Here is a 21,536-nt window from a genome sequence, read left to right as displayed (position 1 = left end):
CTTTGCTCAAACAGGACAGGGTTAAAGGAGCAGCCTCTTCGGGGACTCTGGCTCACTCAGGCCGGGCAGGAGGGAGGGGCACGGAGTGCGGGGCGAGCCTGCAGCGGCAGAGGTCGGCGTGACGTTGCACCAGCCCGAGGCGCGCCGTGCGTTCTCCCAGGGAAGCCGCCCCTGGATCCCGGGCCCCCGGCAGTGGCGGGCTGCACAGGCTCCCGGAAGGGCGGTGTGGGCAGTGACCTGTGCTCGCACACAGGCTTCTTGGCGGCGGCAGCAGCAGCCCCAGCGTCCCACGCCTGTCACTGGGCTCCGCGCTTTCAGTCGCCACTCGCGCCCGTCTGTGGAGCCCCTTTAAGCGGCGCTCTTAATCCCCTCTCCTCGCACACCAGGAAACCAAGAGGGAAGAAAAAGTCTCTTGCCTCTTCGGCAGCTCCAGAGTTTTCCCGGACTCCCTGCCGGCTAGCTGTGGCACATTAGCCCCCTTCCGGCTGAGTTCTCGCCGCCAGCCCCAGTCCTCTCCCTGCGTTCTGACCGAAGCCCGAGCCTCAGCTTCCAGTGCTGTGCGCCCCGGCGGGCGAGCAGACAAGCCTCTCGGGCTTGTGAGTGCCGCTCGGCACCGATCCTCTGTGCGGGGATCTCTCCGCTTTGCCCTACCCAGGTATGTGGGGAGTTTCTTGCCTTTTGGGAGGTCTGGGGTCTTCTGCCAGCGTTCAGTAGGTGTTCTGTAGGAGTTGTTCCACATGTAGCTGTATTTCTGGTGTATCCGTGGGGAGGAAGGTGATCTCCGTGTCTTACTCTTCCGCCATCTTACCCAGAAGTCTAAGGTAATTATTGATATGTATGTTCCTATTGCCATTTTCTTAATTGTTCTGGGTTTGTTTTTGTAGGTCTTTTTTCTTCCCTTTCTCTTTTGTTCTCTTGTGGTTTGATGACCATCTTTAGTATTGTGTTTGGGTTGCTTTTTCTTTTTTATGTGTATATCTATTGTAGTTTTGGGGTTTACTGTTCCCATGAAGTTTTGATATAGCAGTCTATGTAGGTACAAGGTTGTTTTAAGTTGCTGGTCTCTTTCCCGCCTAGAAGAGTTCCTTTAGCATCTGTTGCAAAGCTGGTCGGTGGTGCTGAATTCTCTTAGCTTTTGCTTGTCTGTAAACCTTTTGATTTCTCCATCAAATCTGAATGAGAGCCTTGCTGGATAGGGTGTTCTTGGTTGTAGTTTCTTCACTTCCATCACTTTAAATATACCATGCCACTCCCTTCTGACCTGCAGAGTTTCTGCTGAGCAATCAGCTGATAACCTTATGGGAGTTCACTTGTATGTTATTTGTCATTTTTCCCTTGTTGCTTTTAATATTTTTTCTTTGTCTTTAATTTGTTATCAATTTGATTGCTATGTGTCTCAGCGTGTGCCTCCTTGCGTTTATACTGCCTGAGACTCTGTGCTTCCTGACTTGGGTGACTGTTTCCTTTCCCATGTTAGGGAAGTTTCCAGCTATTATCTCTTCAAATATTTTCTCAGGTCCTTTCTCTCTCTCTTCTCCTATGATCCCTGTAATGCAACTGTTGGTGTGGTTAATGTTGTCCCAGTGGTCTCTTAGACTGTCTTCATTTCTTTTCATTCTTTTTTCTTTATCCTGTTCTGTGGCAGTGATTTCCATCTTTCTGTCTTCTAGGTCACTTATCTGTTCTCTGCCTCAGTTATTCTGCTATTGATTCCTTCTAGTGAATTTTTCATTTCAGTTATTGAATTGTTCATCTCTGTTTGTTTGTTCTTTAGTTCTTCTAGGTCTTTGTTAAACATTTCTTGAATCTTCTCGATGCATGCTTTCATCTCTGAGATCCTGGATAATTTTCCCTATCATTATTCTGAATTCTTTTTCTGGAAGGTTGCCTATCTCCACTTCACTTAGTTGTTGTTCTGGGGTTTTATCTTCTTCCTTCATCTGGGACAAAATCCTCTTCTGTTTCATTTTGTCTAACTTTCTGTGATTGTGGTTTTCATTCTGCAGGCTGCAGGATTGTAGCTCTTCTTGCTTCTGTCTGCCCTCTGGTGGCTGAGGCTATCTAAGTAGCTTGTGCAAGCTTTCTGATGGGAGGGACTGGTGTTGAGTCTCGTCCCTCTGATGGGCAGGGCCATGTGCAGTAAAACTTTAATCTGCTTGTCTGCTGATGGGTGGGGCTATGTTCCCTCTCTGTTGTTTGTTTGGCTTGAGGTGATGCAGCACTGGAGCCTACAGGATGTTTGGTGGAGCTATTGGTGGCCTCTGGGAGGGCTCAGGCCAGTGAGTACTTCCCAGAACTTCTGCTGCCAGTGTCTTTGTCCCCACAGTGAGCCACAGCTGCCCCCCACCTCTGCAGGAGACCCTCCAATACTAGCAGGTAGATCTGGTCCAGTCTCTTATAGGGTCACTGCTTTTTTCCCCGGGTGCTGGTATTCACAAGACTTTGTGTGTGCCCTCCAAGAGTGGAGTTGCTGTTTCCTCCAGTTGTGTAGAAATCCTGCAATCAAGTCCCGCTGACCTTCAAAGCCAGAATCACTGGGGACTCCTCCTTCCGTTGCTGGGCCAGCAGCCTGGAAAGCCTGGTGTGGGGCTCAGAACTTTCACTCCAGTGGGAGAACTTCTCTGGTATAATTGTTTTCCAGTCTGTGGGTCACCCACCTGGAGGGTATGGGATTTGATTTTATCCTGATTGCACCCCTCCTACCATCTTGTCATGGCTTCTCCTTTGTCTTTGGATGTAGGGTATCTTTTTTGGTACGTTCCAGTGTTTTTTGGTTGATAGTTGTTCAGTAGTGAGTTGTGATTCAGTGTTCTTGTAAGAAGGAATGAATGCACATCCTTCTACTCCACCATCTTGAGCTCCACCACAGCACCTTATCTTAAGCCAGTGTAAAAGGAAATGAATTCCCATCTTTTCTTTAAAATAATCATTCATTCAGAAACTATGGAATAGTAGTAACAACTAAATACATGGAACCAGGAAGCTTGAATAAATCCTAGACCCTCTCTGAGCCTCAACTTCCTTATCTGTAAAGTATCTAACTCACTGTTGGCTTGAATGGGAAGTAAAGATATCAAATAATAGGTGACAGTTAAGTGCAAACCATAGAGTACTATACAATATAGGGCATCATTCAGTTAATCCATCATCATGAATTTAGTAACTGCCTCCTAAGAGTTTTATTCTGGACTTAGTTCTGTCAAGCATTCCATGAAAAATGCTACTAGGGTCGAGTTTCTGTAATTTCAACATACATTGGGATGTATGATTAAGAGAAAGTTAAATAAAAGTGTATTATCTGGTGTTTATAAACCCAGCTCTTATTACCTTGAACAAACTATTATTATAAATAAGAAAAATATTGTATTTTACCTTCCCTTATCCCTTTTTCAGTGCTCTTCCTTTCTTTATGTTGGTCTGGGTTTCTGGCTTATATCATGTCTTTCTGAAAAAACTTCTTTGAACATTTTTTTAAGACAGATCAGTTGGCAACAGATTCTCCCAGTTTTATTTTTCTGTCTGAGAAAGTGTGTTTCCTTCACATTTGAATGACAGTTTTGCAATGTATAGAATTCTATCTTGGTAGGGTTTTTTTCTCAATAATTTAAACATTTCACTTCATTTTTCTCTTCTATGCATGGTTTCTAGGGAGAATTCAGATGTAATTTTTACCTTGTTACTCTATAGGTAAAGTGTTTTTATCCTCTGGCTCTTTCAAGATTTTTTGTTTATCTTTGATTTTCTGAAGTTTCAATATACATCAGTGTAGTTTTGGGGGTTTTTTTTTAACATCTTTATTGGAATAAAACTGCTTTACAATGCTGTGTTAGTTTCTGCTTTCTAACAAAGTGAATCAGCTATACATACACATATATCCCCATATCTCTTCCCTCTTGCGTCTCCCACCCTCCCATCCTCCCTAACCCATCCCTTTAGGTGGTCACAAAGCATGGAGCTGATCCCCCTGTGCTATGCAGTTGCTTCCCACTAGCTGTGTATGTTATATTTGGTAGTATATACAAGTCTATGCCAGTCTCTCATGTTGTCCCAGATTACCCTTCCCCCTCCCCATGTCCTCAAGTCCATTCTCTAGTAGGTCTGTGTCTTTATTACTCTCCCGCCCCTAGGTTATTCAAAACCATTTTTTTTTTTTAGATTCCATATATATGTGTTAGCATATGGTATTTTTCTCTTTCCCACTTACTTCACTGTGTATGACATACTCCAGGTCTATCCACCTCACTACAAATAACAATTTCATTTCTTTTATGGCTGAATAATATTCCATTGTATATATGTGCCACATCTTCTTTATCCATTCATCTGTCAGTGGACAGTTAGGTTGCTTCCATGACCTGGCTATTGTAAAGAGAGGTGCCATGAACATTGTGATACATGACTCTTTTTGAATTATGGTTTTCTCAGGGTGTGTGCCCAGTAGTGGGATTGCTGGGTCATATGGTAGTTCTGTTTTTAGTTTTCTTAAGGAACCTCCATACTGTTATCCATAGTGGCTGTATCAGTTTACATTCCCACCAACAGTGCAAGAGGTTTCCCTTTTCTCCACACCCTCTCCAGCATTTATTATTTGTAGAGTTTTGTATGATGGCAATTCTGACTGGTGTGAGGGGATATGTCATAGTTTTGATTGCATTTCTCTAATGATTAATGATGTTGAGCATCCCTTCATATGTTTGTTGGCAATCTGCATATTGTCTTTGGAGAAATGTCTCTTTCAGTCTTCTGCCCATTTTTGGATTGGGTTTTTGTTTTACTGATATTGACCTTCATGAGCTGCTTGTAAATTTTGAGTATTAATGCTGTGTCAGTTGCTTCATTGACAAATATTTTCTCCCATTCTGAGGGTTGTCTTTTCATCTTATTTATGGTTTCCTTTGCTGTGCAAAAGCATTTAAGTTTCATTAGGCCCCATTTGTTTATCTTTCTTTTAATTTTCATTTCTCCAGGAGATGGGTCAAAAAGGATCTTGCTGTGATTTATGTCATAAAGTGTTCTGCCTATATTTTCTTCTAAGAGTTTGATAGTGTCTGGCCTTACATTTAGGTCTTAATCCATCTTGAGTTTATCTTTGTGTAGGTGTTAGGGAGTGTTCTAATTTCATTCTTTTACATGTAGCTGTCCAGTTTTCCCAGCACAACTTATTGAGGAGGTTGTCTTTTCTCCACTCTATATTCTTGCCTCCATTATCAAAAATAAAGTGATCATATGTGCGTGGGTTTATCTCTGGACTTGCTATCCTGTGATATTGATCTATATTTCTGTTTTTGTGCCAGTACCATACTGTCTTGATTATTGTAGCTTTGTAGTATAGTCTGAAGTCAGGGAGCCTGATTGCTCCAGCTCCATTTGTCTTTTTCAAGATTGCTTTGGCTATTCAGGGTCTTTTGTGTTTCCATTCAAACTGTGCAATTTTTTTTTGTTCTAGTTCTGTGAAAAATGCCAGTGGTAGTTTGATAGGGATTGCATTGAATCTGTAGATTGCTTTGGGTAGTAGAGTCATTTTTACAATGTTGATTCTTCCACTCAAAGAACATGGTATATCTCTCCATCTGTTTGTATCTTGTTTAATTTCTTTCACTAGTGTCTTATAGTTTTCTGCATAGAGTTCTTTTTACCCTTAGGTAGGTTTATTCCTAGATATTTTATTCTTTTTGTTGCAGTTGTAAATGGGAGTGTTTCCTTAATTTCCCTTTCAGATTGTTCATCATTAGTGTATGGGAATGCAAGAGGTCTCTGTGCATTAATTTTGTATCCTGCTACTTTAACAAATTCATTGATTAGCTCTAGTAGTTTTCTGGTAGCATCTTTAAGATTCTCTATGTATATTATCATGTCGTGTGGAAACAGTGATAGCTTTATGTCTTCTTTTCTGATTTGGATTCCTTTTATTTCTTTTTCTTCCCTTATTGCTGTGGCTATAACTTGCAAATCAATGTTGAATAATAGTGCTGAGAGTGGGCAACCTTGTGTTGTTCCTAATCCTAGTGGAAATGGTTTCAGTTTTTCACCATTGAGAATGATGTTGGCTGTGGGTTTGTCATATATGGCCTTTATTATGTTGAGGTAAGTTACTTTATGCCTACTTTCTGGAGGGTTTTTGTCATAAATGAGTGTTGAATTTTGTCGAAAGCTTTTTCTGCATCTGTTGAGAGGATCATATGGTTTTTATTCTTCAATTTGTTAATATGGAGTATCACATTTATTGATTTGTGTATGTTGAAGGATCCTTGCATTCCTGGGATAAACCACACTTGATCATGCTGTATGATCTTTTTAATGTGCTGTTGGATTCTGTTTGCTAATATTTTGTTGAGGATTTTTGCATCTATGTTCATCAGTGATATTAGCCTGTAGTTTTCTTTTTTTGTGACATCATTTGTCTGGTTTTGGTGTCAGGGTGATGGTGCACTCGTAGAATTAGTTTTGGAGTGTTCCTCCCTCTGCTATATTTTGGAAGAGTTTGAGAAGGATAGGTATTACCTCTTCTCTAAATGTTTGATAGAATTTGCCTGGAAGTCATCAGGTCCTGGGTTTTGTTTGTTGGAATATATTTTTTTTTGAAGATGTTGGGGGTAGGAGTTTATTAATTTATTTATTTACTTTTGCTGTGTTGGGTCTTCGTTTCTGTGCGAGGGCTTTCTCTAGTTGTGGCAAGCGGGGACCAATCTTCATCGCGGTGCACGGACCTCTCACTATCGCGGCCTCTCTTTTTGCGGAGCACAGGCTCCAGAGGCGCAGGCTCACTAGCTGTGGCTCATGGGCCTAGTTGCTCCGCGGCATGTGGGATTCTCCCAGACCAGGGCACGAACCCGTGTCCTCTGCATTAGCAGGGAGATTCTCAACCACTGTGCCAGCAGGGAAGCCCCTGGAATATTTTTTTATCACTGTTTCAATTTCAGGGCTTGTGGTTGGTCTATTTATATTTTCTATTTCTTCCTGGTTCAATCTTGGAAGGTTGTGCTTTTATAAGAATTTGTCCATTTCTTCCAGGTTGTCCATTTTATTGGCATATTGTTGCTTGTATTAATCACTCATGATCCTTTGTATTTCTGCAGTGTCAGTTGTTACTTGTCCTTTTTCATTACTAATTCTATTGATTTGAGTCTTGTCCCTTTTTTTCTTGATGAGTCTGGCTAGTGGTTTATCAATTTTGTTTATCTTCTCAAAGAACCAGCTTTTAATTTTATTGATATTTGCGATTCTTTACTTCATTTCATTTTCATTTATTTCTCATCTGATCTTTATGATTTCTTTCCTTTTGCTAACTTTGGGGTGTTTTTGTTCTTTCTCTAATTTAGGTGTAAGGTTAGGTCGTTTGAGATGTTTCTTTTTTCTTAAGGAAGGGTCGTATTGCTATAAACTTCCCTCCTAGAACTGCTTTGGCTGCATCCCATATGTTTTGGGTCATCATGTTTTCATTGTTATTTGTTTCTACGTATGTTTTTATTTCCTCTTTGATTTCTTCAGTGATCTCTTGGTTATTAAGTAGTGTGCTGTTTAGCCTCCATATGTCTGTAGTTTTTACACATTTGTTCCTGTAATTGATATCTAGTCTTATACCATTGTGGTCAGAAAAGATACTTGATACAATTTCAGGTTTCTTAAATTTATTAAGGCTTGATTTGTGACCCAATACATGATCTAGCCTGGGCAGTGTTCCATGAGCACTTGTGAAGGAAGTGTATTCTGTTGTTTTTGGATGGAATATCCTATAAGTATCAATTAAGTCCACCTTGTTTAATGTATCATTTAAAGCTTGTGTTTCTTTTTTTTGTCTTCATTTTGGATGATCTCTCTCGGTGAAAATGGGGTGTTAAAGTCCCCTACTATGACTTGTTACTGTCGATTTCCCCTTTTATGGCTCTTAGCATTTTCCTTATGTATTGAGGTGCTCCTATATTGGGTGCATAAATAGTTACAATTGTTATATCTTCTTGGATTGATCCCTTGATCATTCTATAGTGTCCTTCTTTGTCTCTTGTAATAGTCTTTATTTTCAAGTCTATTTTGTCTGACAGGAGAAGTGCTGTTCCAGCTTTCTTTTGATTTCCATTTGTGTGGAATATCTTTTTTCATCCTCTCACTTTGTCTGTCTGTGTCCCTAGGTCTGACATGGGTATCTTGCAGACAACATATATATGGGTCTTATTTTTGTATCCATTCAGCCAATCTATGTCTTTTGATTGGAGCATTTAATCCATTTACATTTAAGGTAATTATCAACATGTATTGTCCTACTACCATTCTCTTAATTGTTTTGGGTTTGTTATTGTAGGTCTTTTCCTTCTCTTGTGTTTCCTGCCTAGAGAAGTCCCTTTAGCATTTGTTGTAAAACTGCTTTGGTGGTGCTGAATTCCCTTAGCTTTTCTTCTCTGTAAAGTTTTTAATTTCTCTGTGGAATCTGAATGAGATTCTTGCTGGGTAGAGTAATCTTGTTTGTAGGTTTTTCCCTTTCATCAGTTTAAATATGTCCTGCCACTCCCTTCTGGCTTGCACAGTTTCTGAAAGATCAGTTGTTAACCTTATGGAGATTCCCTTGTATGTTATTTGTTGTTTTTCCCTTGCTGCGTTTAATATTTTTTCTTTGTATTTAATTTTTGATTGTTTGACATGTGTCTTGGCGTGTTTCTCCTTGGATTTATCCTGTATGGGACTCTCTGCTCTTCCTGGACTTGATGAACTATTTCCTTTCCCACATTTTGGAAGTGTTCAACTATAATCCCTTCAAATATTTTCTCAGTCCCTTTTTCTTTTCTTCTGGGACCCCTGTAATTCGAATGTTGGTGTGTTTAATATTGTCCTAGAGGTCTATGAGACTGTCCTGAATTCTTTTCATTCTTCTTTCTTTATTCTGCTCTGCAGTTGTTATTTCCACTATATGATGTTTCAGGTCACTTATCTGTTTTTCTGCCTCAGTTATTCTGCTACTGATTCCTTCTAGAGAATTTTTAATTTCATTTATTGTGTTGTTCATCACTGTTTGTTTGCTCTTTAGTTCTTCTAAGTCCTTGTAAAGGTTTCTTGTATTTTCTCCATCTCTTTGCAAGCTTTTGGATCATCTTTACTATCATTACTCTGATTTCTTTTTCAGGTAGACTGTGTATTTCCTGTTCATTTGTTTGGTCTGGTGGGTTTTTACCTTGCTCATTCATCTGCTATGTGTTTCCCTGTCTTTTCATTTTGCTTAACTTACTGTGTTTGTGGTCTCCTTTTCTCAGGTTGCAGGTTCGTAGATCCCTTTGTTTTTGGTGTCTGTCCCCAGTGGCTAAGTTTGGTTCAGTGGGTTGTGTAGGCTTCCTGGTGGAGGGAGCTAGTACCTGAGTTCTGGTGGATGAGACTGGATCTTGTCTTTCTGGTGGGCAGGTCCATGTCTGGTGGTGTGTTTTAGGGTGTCTGTGACCTTCTTATGATTTTAGGCAGCCTTTCTGCTAATACGTGGGGTTGTGTTCCTGTCTTGCTAGTTGTTTGGCATAAGGTGTCCAGCACTGTAGCTTGCTAGTCGTTGAGTGGAGCTGGGTCTTGGTGTTGAGGTGGAGATCTCTGGGAGATTTTTGCCATTTGATATTATGTGGAGCTGGGAGGTCTCTGGTGGCCCAATATCCTGAACTTGGCTCTCCCACCTCAAAGGCACAGGGCTGACACCCAGCCGGAGCACCACGACTCTGTCATCCACACAGCTCAGAATTAAAGGATGAAAAAAAAAGAAAGAAAAAATAAGAATAAAATAAAATATAATAAAATAAAGTTATTAAAATAAAAAATAATTATTAAAAATAGAAAATTTAAATATAACAAAAATAATAAAGGAGAGAGCAACCAAACCAAAAAACAAATCCAGCAATGATAACAAGTGCTGAAAACTATACTAAAACAAACAAACAAGCAAAACAAAACCAGGCAGGAGAACCCTAGGACAAATGGTAAAAGTAAAGCTATACAGAGAAAATCGAACACAGAAGCATATACATACACACTCACAAAAAGAGAAAAAGGAAAAAAATATATATATCATTGCTCCCAAAGTCCACCGCCTAAATTTGGGATGCTTCACTGTGCATTCAGGTGTTCCACACATGCAGGGTACATCAAGTTGATTGTGTAGATTTAATCTGCTCTTCCTGAGGCTGCTGGGAAAGATTTCCCTTTCTCTTCTTTGCAGAGCTTCTGGGGTTCAGCTTTGGATTTGGCCCTGCCTCTGTATATATGTTGCCTGAGGGGCGTCTTTTCTTCACATAGACAGGAGGGGGTTAAAGGAGCAGTTGATTTGGGGTCTCTGGCTCACTCAGGCTGGGGGGAGGGAGGGGTATGGAATGCGGGGTGAGGCTGTGGAGGCAGAGGCTGGCATGACGTTGCACTAGCCTGATGCGTGCCATGTTCTCCCAGGGAAGTTGTCCCTGGATCACGGAACCCTGGCAGTGGTGGCTGCACAGGCTTCCATGAGGGGAGGTGTGGATAGTGTCCTGTACTTGCACACAGGCTCCTTGGTGGTGCAGCAGCAGACTTATCGTCTCATGCCCATCTCTGGTGTCTGCACTGATAGCTCCGCCTCACGCCTCTCTCTGGAGCTCGTTTAGGCAGTGCTCTCAATCCCCTCTCCTTGTGCACCCCAAAACAATGGTCTCTTGCCTCTTAGGTAGTTCCAGACATTTTGCTGGACTCCCTTCCAGCTAGCTGTAGCGCACTAGCCCCCTTCAGGTTGTGTTCCCACAGCCAACCCCAGTCCTCTCCCTGGGATCTGACCTCTGAAGCCAGAGCCTCAACTCCCAGCCCCCACCCACCCTGGCAGGTGAGCAGAGAAGCCTCTCAGGCTGGTGTATGCTCGTCACCACCGATCCTCTGTATAGGAATCTCTCCACTTTGCTCTCTGCACCCCTGTTGCTACACTGTCCTCCATGGTTCCGAAGCTTCCCCCCACCAGCCCCTGTCTCTGCCAGTGAAGGGGCTTCCTAGTGTTTGGAAACTTTTCCTACTTCATAGCTCCTTCCCACTGGTGCAGGTCAATCCCTGTTCTTTTGTCTCTGTTTTTTCTTTTTTCTTTTGCCCTACCCTTTTACGTGTGGAGTTGCTTGCCTTTTGGGAAGTCTGTGGCTTCTGCCAGCATTCAGTAGGTGTTCTCTAGGAGTTGTTCCACATGTAGATGTATTTCTGATGTATTTGTGGGGAGGAAGGTGATCTCCACGTCTTACTCTTCCGCCATCTTGAAGGTGTCCCATGGGGGGTTTTGTTTTATTTTGTTTTGTTGCGTTTATCATGCTTGGTGTTCCTGAGGTTCCTGGATCTGCGGTTTGATGACTGATGATAATTTGTGGAAATTTGCAGTCGTTGTTGCTTCAGATATTGCTTTGGTACTTTTCTGTTTCCTTTCCATCTGATCCCATTATGCATGTTATACTTCTTGTAGTTGTCACGTAGTCCATTGATGTTCTGTTCTTCTTTTCTTTTTTAATCATTTTCCTCTTTGCTTTTTCAGTTTTGGAAATTTCTATTGCCATATTTTCAGGCTCAGAAATTCTTTCTCCAAACATGCCCAATCCACTAATGAGCCCCCGAAAGTCATTCTTCATTTCTGCTACAGTATTTTTTATCTCTAGCATTTATTTTTTATTGTTTCTTAGAATTTCCATATCTTAGCATATATTATCCTACTCTTCTGCATGTTATCTTTTTTTCAATTAGAGCCCTTAACATATCAATCATAATTGTTTTAAATCCTGGCCCAACTCTTGTTCTAATACTTGTTCAGTCTCTTCAAACAGTGTTTTGTTTTATTTAGAATTTTTGGTAGGCCTTGTAATTTTTGGTTGAAATTCAGACATAATGTACTGGATGAAAGCAACTCCAATAATTAGGCCTTTAGTGGTTTGGAGGTAAGATGTGTGTGTGTGTGTGGCGGGGGGAGGGAGTATTCTCTAGTCCTGTGATTAGATCTTAATCTTTTGGTGAGCATGTACCCCTGGACTGTGAATTTAACTGGTGTTTCTCAGTTTTCTTTTCCATATTAGGTAGGAGAGGATGGCTAGAAGGGGCTGGAGTTGGGTATTTCCATTCCCCAGGTAGACTGGTCTCTAATAAAACCCAAGAAGTATAGGCTCTGATAAAATAGATTCTTTTGAGGACAGCCCTTATTAGGAAGAACAGAATATTCTAGCATACTTAAGGATGGTTCCTTTCCTCCTCCATCTGCCAGAAGCATGAAGGCATTTTTCTCTGATAGTCACTGGAGCAGTGGTCCCCAACTCTTTTGGCACAAGGGACTGGTTTCATGGAAGACAGTTTCTCCACGGACCGGGGTGGAGTGGATGGTTCAGGCGGTCATGCGAGTGATGGGGAACAGCAGGTGAAGTGTCGCTCACTTGCCCACCACTCATCTCCTGCTGTGTAGTCCAGTTCTTAACAGGCCATGGACCAGTACCAGCCCAGGGGTCGGGGACCCCTGTACTGGAGGACCTGGTAGAGCTCATGGAGTTGAAACTCACAAAACTGTGGGGGACTCCAATGACTAGGTCCCCCAGAGTTTTTAATACTAAGAGTTACTTGTTCATACTAATCCTCTAGCAGTTTATCAATTACAGTTTAGATTTTCCTACTCTGGCTTTGGTTACTGCAGAGGTTTCTACTTGTGGGTTTCTGCTCAAGTGGGTTGTGATTCTCCGTATCTGTTTGTCTTTCTCTCCAGTTTTTGAAGCAGTGGTTTGCCCCATGACCTTGCTTCTCTGATAGATAAGAAATCTTGTTGATTTTTCAGTCTGTTCAATGTTTGACGTGTTATTAGGATAGAGTGGTAACTTCTAATCTTTTAAAATGCTGAATTAGAAACAAAGTCTCAGATTAGAGGATTTAAAGTTTAAAAAATCCTTTGAATATATGATAAACAAAGCTTATGACAGGGCTCCCCTGGTGGCGCAGTGGTTGAGAGTCCGCCTGCCGCCGATGCAGGGGACACGGGTTCGTGCCCCGGTCCGGGAAGATCCCACATGCCGCGGAGCAGCTGGGCCCGTGAACCATGGCCGCTGAGCCTGCGCGTCCGGAGCCTGTGCTCCACAACGGGAGAGGCCACAACAGTGAGAGGCCTGCGTACCGCAAAAAAAAAAAAAAAAAGCTTACGATACATACGTGAAATAAAACTAAATTTTTTTTTTTTTTTTTTTTTTTTGCGGTACGCAGGCCTCTCACTGTTGTGGCCTCTCCCGTTGCGGAGCACAGGCTCCGGACGCGCAGGCTCAGCGGCCATGGTTCACGGGCCCAGCTGCTCCGCGGCATGTGGGATCTTCCCGGACCGGGGCACGAACCCGTGTCCCCTGCATCGGCGGCAGGCGGACTCTCAACCACTGCGCCACCAGGGGAGCCCAAAACTAGATTATTGATAGAATCTTCAACAGTGTTTTATACCAGAAGAAAATAAAGTAATATATTTAAGATATGTGAAAATAAAGGTATAACCAAAGATTGGCTTTCTATTATAAAGGGAAAAAGATAAAAACTGTTATCTTATACATATGAAAGAACAAACCTCACTGAAAAGGTATATGTATGTATATATATGTATATATATGTGTGTGTATATATATATATATAGTAAAGGTAATGGATTAATCACTTACAAAGCTAGTATGAGAGTTAAAAAGCAAAAGTAGTAAAAATAACTGATTACAATAATTAATTAAGGGGTAAACTAGATAAAACATGTAAAATGTGACATTAAAAACATAAAATACTGGGGAGATGAGTGTAATATTGTTGAGCTTTACAAAGGGATCAAACTTAGGTTATTATCAACTTAAAATAGACTGCTATAGATATGTTTTAATATGTAGGCCTCATGGTAACCACAAAGCCAAAACTTATAGTAAATATGCAAAAGAGATAGGAATGTAAGCATACTATTAAAGAAAATCATCAAATCATAAAGGAAGAGAGCAAGAGAGGATCAGAGAGGAAATATAAAAATAGCCAGCAAACAATTAACAAAATGGCAGTGAGCACTTACTTATCAATGATTGATTTAAACATAAATGGACTAAATTCTCCAATCAAAAGACAGAGAGTGCCTGCCTTGATTTAAAGAAAAAAGACCCATCTATATCTTGCCTAGAGGAGACTCATTTCACATGTAAGGACACACACAAGCTGAAAGTGAAGTATTGGAAAGGGACATTTCATGTAAATGGACACCAAAAGAAATCTGGAGTGTGTGTGTGTGTGTGTATATATATCTATATCTATATATATATATAGATACACACACACACACATATATATATATCATACAAAATAAACTTTAAAGCAAAGATTATAATAAGAGACGAGGGCATTATATAATGATAAAGGGGTCAATTCAACAAGAAAGAGTAATGTTTATAGTATTTATACACTCAACATAGGAGCACCTAAATATATAAACTGAATATTAACAGACCGAAAGAAAGAAGTAGACAGCAATACAATCATAGTAGGGGAATTTAGTAGCCCATTTGCATCAATAGATTATCCAGACAGAACATCAATAAGGAAGCATTGGCCTTCAACAACATACTAAACCAGATGGAGTTAAACATATACAGAACATTCCATCTAAAAACAACAGAATACATATCCTTCTCAAGTGCACGTGGAATATTTCAAGATAGGTTGTATGTTAGGCCACAAAACAGGTCTTAATAAATTTAAGAGGTTTGAAATTATATCAAGCATCTTTTCCAACCCCAGTGGTATAAAACTAGAAATTACCCAAAGAAAACTGGAAAATTTTTAATTATGTGATTAAACAACATGCTACTGAATAACTAATGGGTCAAAGAAGAAATCAAAGGAGAAATAAAAAATACCTTGAAATAAATGGAAATATACCAAAATTTGTGGGATGCAGCAAAAGAAGTTCTAAAAGGGAACTTCATAGCAATAAATTGCTACCTCTAGAAACAAGGCAATCTAAAACAACCTAACTTTATGCCTCAAGGAAGTGGAAAAAAGAACAAAGCCAAAAGTTAATAGAATGAAAGTAATAACAAAGATCCGAGGAAAGTTAATGAAATAGAGACTTAAAACATCAATAGACAAGTTCAGTGAAACTAAGAGCTGGTTCTTTGAATTAGATAATCAAACCTGAAAAATCTTTATCTAAGTTCACTGTGAAATAAACAGTGAGGACACAAGTGAATGAAATCAGAAATGAAAGAGGAGATATTACAACTGATACCACAGAAACACAAAGGACTCTAAGAGGCTATAATGAGCAGTTATACTGTAACAAATTGGACAACCTAAAAGAAACGGATAAATTCCTAGAAACATAGAACATAACAGGACTAAATCATGATGCAGTAGAAACGCTGAAGAGACTGATTACTAGTAAAGAGATTGAATCAGTAATTAAAACCTCACAACAAACAAAAGTTCAGGACCAGAAGGCTTCACTGGTGAATTCTCCCAGTCATTGCGAGAAGAATGAATAACTGTCCTTCTCAAACTCTTCCAAAAAAGAGAAGGAACACTTCCAAATTCATTTTATGAGGCCAGCATTACCCTGATACCAAAACCAGACAAAGATGACACAAGAAATGAAAATGACAGGCCAATATCTCTGATGAACATTGATGCAAAAAAGTCTCAATATAGTATTTGTTAACTGAGTTCAACAATACATTATAAGTATCATATACCATAATCCAGTGAAATTTATTCCAGGGCTGTAAGATTGTTTAACATCTGTAAGTCAGTCAATGTGAGATACCACATTAACAACAAAAACGTATATGATCATCTCAATAGACACAGATAAAGCATTTGCCAAAGTTCTACATCCATTTATGATAAAACTTCAGTGAAGTGGGTATAGAGGGAATGTACATCAACATAATAAAGGCCATATATGACAAGTCCACAGATAAATTCATACTCAGTGGTGAAAAGCTGAAATCTTTCCCTCTAAGATCAGGAATAAGACAAGGATGCCCACTCGTGCTACTTTTATACAACACAGTATTGAAAGTCCTAGCCAGAGTAATTAGGCAAAAATACCAAAAAACAAAAACAAAAAACCGTGAAAACAAAAGACATCCAATTGGAATGGAAACAGTAAAACTGTTTCTATTTGCAGATGACATGATATTATATACAGAAAACCCTAAAGACACCATAAAAAAAAAAACTCTTAGAACTAATAAGTGAATTCAGTAACGTTACAGGATTCAAAATCAATACACAAAAAATGGTTGCCTTTCTATACCCTGATAATGAAATATTGGATAAGTTAAGAAAACAATACCACTTACAATTACAAAAAATAAAATACCTAGGAATAAATTTAACCAAGGAGGTAAAATTATTTTAAATTATTTAAAAATTTTTTTTAAATTTTCAAAATACCTGTATTTTGAGAACTAGAAGACATTCATGAAAAAAGCCCTATCAAAATCCCAATGGCATTTTTCACAGAAATAGAGCAAATAATCCTAAAATTTGTATAGAACCATAAAAGACCCTGAATAGCCAAAGCAATCTTGGGAAGGGAAAAGAAAACTGGAGGCATCACAGTCCCTGATTTCAAACTTTATTACAAAGCTATAGAAATTAAGTTTGATACTGGCATAAAAACAGACACGCAGGTCAATGGAACAGAATAAACAGCCCAGAAATAAACCCATGCATATGTAGTCAATTAATTTATAACAAAGGGGCTAAGAATATACAATGGAAAAGGAACATTCTCTTCAATAACTAGTGCTGGAAAGATTGAGCAGCCACATACAAAAGAAGGAAACTGACCACTATCTTATACAGTACACAGAAAGTGGTTTAAAGATGTGGATGGACACAGGATCTGAAAGCATAAATCTTCCAGAAGAGAACGTAGGCAGCCAGCTCCTTGGCATAGGTCTTGGTAATGGTTTTTTGAATTTGAAAGCAAAGGCAACAAATGAAAAAGTAAACAAGCAGGACTATATCAAACTAAAAAGCTTCTGAGCAGCAAAGGAAATGATCAGAAAAATAAAAAGGCAACCTACTGAATGGTAGAAAATACTTCCAAATTATGTATCTGATAAAGGGCTAATATCCAAAGTATATGAAGAACTCATACAACTCGACAGCAAAAAAAAAAAAAAAAAAGAAAAAAAAAACTCCTATTACAAAAGAGGCAGAAGATCTGATTAGACATTTTTCCAAAGAAGACATACAAGTGGCCAACAGGTACATGTAAAGATGCTCTGTATCATTAATCATACAGAAAATGCAAATCAGAACCACAATGAGATATCACCTCACATCTCATAGAGTGGCTATTATCAAAAAAACTGAAAATAAGTGTTGGCAAGGGAATGAAGAAAGGGAACCCTTGTGCACTGTTAGTGAAAATGTAAATTGGTGCAGCCACTATGGAAAGCAATACAGAGATTCTTCAAAAAATAAAAATAGAACTACCATATGATCCAACAATCCTATTTCTGGGTACTTATCCAAAGAAAGCAAAAATACTAGCTCAAAAAGATATATGCACCCCCATGTTCATTGTAGCATTATTTATAACGACCTAATGTTCATGTTCATCAGTGGATGAATGGATAAAGAAATTATGTATACCCCCCCACACACATGCACACACACACAAACAACAGAATACTATTCAGCCATAAAAAGAATGAAATCTTGGCATTTGTGACAATATGGATCAACACTGAGGACATTACCCTAAGTGGAATAAGTCAGAAAGGTGAATACCATATGATCTCTCATATGTGGACTCTAAAAAGTAAAATAAATAACAAACAAGCAAACAAACCAATCTCATAGAAACAGAGAACAGATTGGTTGTTGCCAGAGGTCAGGGGTGGGAGAAATCGGTGAACTGTTTATTTTAATTTTTTTTTAGTTTAAATAAACAAATTTAAAAAATAGATGTCAGTTACAGAACAGTAGCTAATATGCTAAGGATAGTAGAGCAGAAAGATGAAAGTAACCTAGGGATTTTACTTCGTTGAGTCTTCAAATTAACCAACCCTTCAATTGCCCTATCTTCAAACTTCTTATTTGACCTAATAAAAATGTACAGTTTGCACCACAAACACACACATACCATTCTCATGCAGAAACTCCGGAAACTTTTTTGCCATGCAACCTTCTGCAAGATTGTGCTACAAAGTGAGCTTCAAACTACCAAATTGACTAGAGAGAGATCATCATAAAAACTGATGGTGAACATTAAATATGTAGTTTCCTGTGAAACTAGGAATAGATCAGGAGTCCCAAGTACCATGGGAGGACACATGTTCCTCATTATATAAATACTGAAAAATCGTCCCTCTCAGCTCTGTTCTCTACCACATAGTCTCAAAACTCCAATCTTCTGAATAGCTTCCATTTACCTCCTCTCCTTACCAATGTCTTTCTATGGACATATCTAGCTTTGTAGGCTCACCATGAAAGCCAATTGTCCTGGCTCCCCAACCTTCAAGATGAGGAAAAAACAACAAACAAACAAAAAACCTGAAATATAAAAGAAACAAAGGTACGCTGGCTATAGCTGCAGTCAAAATTCCTTCACTCAGGGTCCTCTCTGGTATTACAGTGGTGAATACCAGATTAGATTACTTTAACCTTAAGTCTCCCAGATCATGTTAAAACAATTTATGGATATCTATACTTCAAAGATGAAAGCCATATATGCTGTCATTTCAGCATTCACCTAGGCGTCTCAGATAATGTCAGAACTCAAATACACATTCATTGTTTTACAGAGATGGGCAAGTTTTCTGCTCTCCACTTTTTATTTAGTATTAAGGAAGAATAAAAGTCCATGATTCAGTGGTTGAAGTTCACCAAATGTGCTAATTTGGCCAACCTAGAAATAAAATAGGACATATGTGAATGTAGTTCGTATAATAGATGAGAAAACATGCCCCCTCCTTTTAATGAAGAACTCATTTTGGAATATAAGTAAAACAATATTTGATTTTATTTCATGCATTATATTTCTAATGTTCAGGTAGTTCCAGAATCAGAAGCTCAAAAAAAGGTGAACTGCCCCCTAGTAGTGTAATTTTGCTCTCCAATAAATATCTCAAGGGGGAATTTTCAGAATTTCTTTCTCAGTGGTCCTCATTGTACAAGCCTCCAGAAGTCCAGGGTCATCACCATTCTAATGCCTCAAGAAAAAGAAATGAGCACAGGTGTGGACATGCAATGCATGATGTCATCTGCTGCTTCTGGTTCAATTTGCTACAGCAACATATCAGGGAATGAGCCACCTAATCAACAAAGAAGCGTTCCACCCCCCCCCACCACCCTCTGCCAGCATAAAGAAGAGAAGGGGTAACAGGCAATTAAACAAAGAAAAACTGAGTGTAAATTTATCTGGAATGATATACTGTTTTTGATGATCACAGATTTCTTTGTATTTATTTATTCACTCATTCATTTAATGAACATTTATAAGTATCAGTGATAAACCAAACACTATGATTGGTGCTAGGATTGCAAAAAGGAATAATCTGGTATTTGTTACAAAGGAATAATGGTATCCATGGGGCAGGAGTCAAATGAAACAAAAACAAAGAAGGAAAAAGGGCAATTTTACTAAGAGTTCTAATGGAAATGTTTTGATATACTCTTTAGGCTTAATGGAGTAATAATTTAGTCTTTTGGGAGCTGGAAGTAGTTCACAGAAGAAGGTAATGTTAAAGCTAGACTTGAAGCAATGGGGCAACCTTTAGGATTAAATTTTGTTAAACACAACAAAAGAGCTATAAATCACAGTAAACTTTATTAAAGCTTATTTTTTAATAAAATAATAAAGATAACAATAATAGAAGATACACCAGTATTTGTCTTGCTATGAGCCAAGCACTATTCTAGCACTAACATATATTAACTTATTTAATGCTCAAGCCAACCCTTTGAAATGGATGATACAATTAGGCCCATTTTATTTATTTATTCCACCCCCCATTTATTTATTTATAAAATTTTTATTGGAATATAGTTGATTCAGTGTTGTTTTTGTTTCTGTTGTATAACAAAGTGAATCAGTTATACATATACATATATCCATTCTTTTTTAGATTCTTTTCCCATATAGATCGTTACAGAGTACTGAGTAGAGTTCCCGGTGCTGTACAGTAGGTCCTTATTAGTTATCTATTTTATATATAATAGTATGTATATGTCAATCCCAGGCTCCCAGTTTATCCCCCTCTTTCCTCCTTGGTAACCATAAATTTGTTTTCTACATCTGTGACTCCATTTCTGTTTTGTAAATAAGTTCATTTGCACCATTTTTTTAGATTCTACATATAAGCAATATCATATAATATTTGTCTTTCTCTGTCTGACTTACTTCAGTCAGTGTGGCAATCTCTAGACCCATTTTTAAAGATGAAGAAATTGAGACCCAGTGAAGACAAGTAATTTACCAAAGGTCGCACAGTTAGTAAATAGTAGATCTGGAATTTGAACCCTAGCAATCTGTTTCCAGAGTCAGGAGTTGGTCCTCACTTTTCTTGTGCATTATATGATTTTGAGGCAATGAGAGAGACGAAAGCATGGTATTTTAATTGAATCCTTATAAATTCTACTGCAACATGTGGACATACTCAGAAATGTGTGATTGAGATCATCTCTCAAAGAAATAAAAGGCTACATTTCCCGAATGTGAAAAGCACAGTAAGATAGAGGTCGTGGCTTGTGTATGTCCACTGGCTCCTTGTTTAATAGTATCAAAGGGACAGCAGAATGCTTTATAACATGAACACACAGTGAGTGTGTCATGAAATATGTACTTCCCTCACATGCTGTTTAGCTAGGAAATAAAGAGATGATTTCTAGTCTTATAAAATTGCAAAATTTGTCAGAAATTTTAGAAGTTTGTATACTAAAATTAACAAGTAAATTGAAGGAAGGAAGGTAAGAATGAATGAAAGGGAATTCCCTCCTTCCAAATCTCCAAGTTTAGAAAACAATTGGTATATCTGTAGAGGAACTTGGAGGTGCGAATCTACATATTTTAGCAAAACAAAAATCTGCCCCATCAGGAGGTAGTTCAGGATAGGGCTGACTGGGGCAGCTGGTGTTCATTTGGCAGGTAAGAGTTCTGAGTATCAGTCATGTATTTGATGGAGAGAGACTCTAAATTATGCAAACAAACAAACAAATAGGTTAAAAGCCTGACTTCTCAAATGAGACTCCAGAAAACTAAATTTCATTCAAGGTACACTCTTAATCATGGAGCCATTCATTATCTAGAAAGGTAGAGCTCAGCTCATCTAATTGTTCCTACCCACCCATCCCAAATTTAAGTTAATTTCCCATCTAGTGTTAATTTCATTAACTTCATGCAAATGCACACAAGACTATGTCACTTCTTCATTAAGTGGGTTTTAATAGTACTTAATAAGAATAATGTCTGGCAGGAAATGGCAGGCTCTATATTTACATGCAAATACCATTTAAATAACTCAAAAAGAGAATATCAATACCCAGAAGTAGTGTCTTTGCCAAAGTTAAAACTCATCATGGTATTTTGT

This window comes from Mesoplodon mirus, assembly GCF_964341445.2.
Source record: "Mesoplodon mirus genome assembly, chromosome: 2".
Classification (NCBI taxonomy): domain Eukaryota; kingdom Metazoa; phylum Chordata; class Mammalia; order Artiodactyla; family Ziphiidae; genus Mesoplodon; species Mesoplodon mirus.
The sequence above is the reverse complement of the archived record's forward strand: the minus strand, read 5'-3'. Positions refer to the sequence as shown.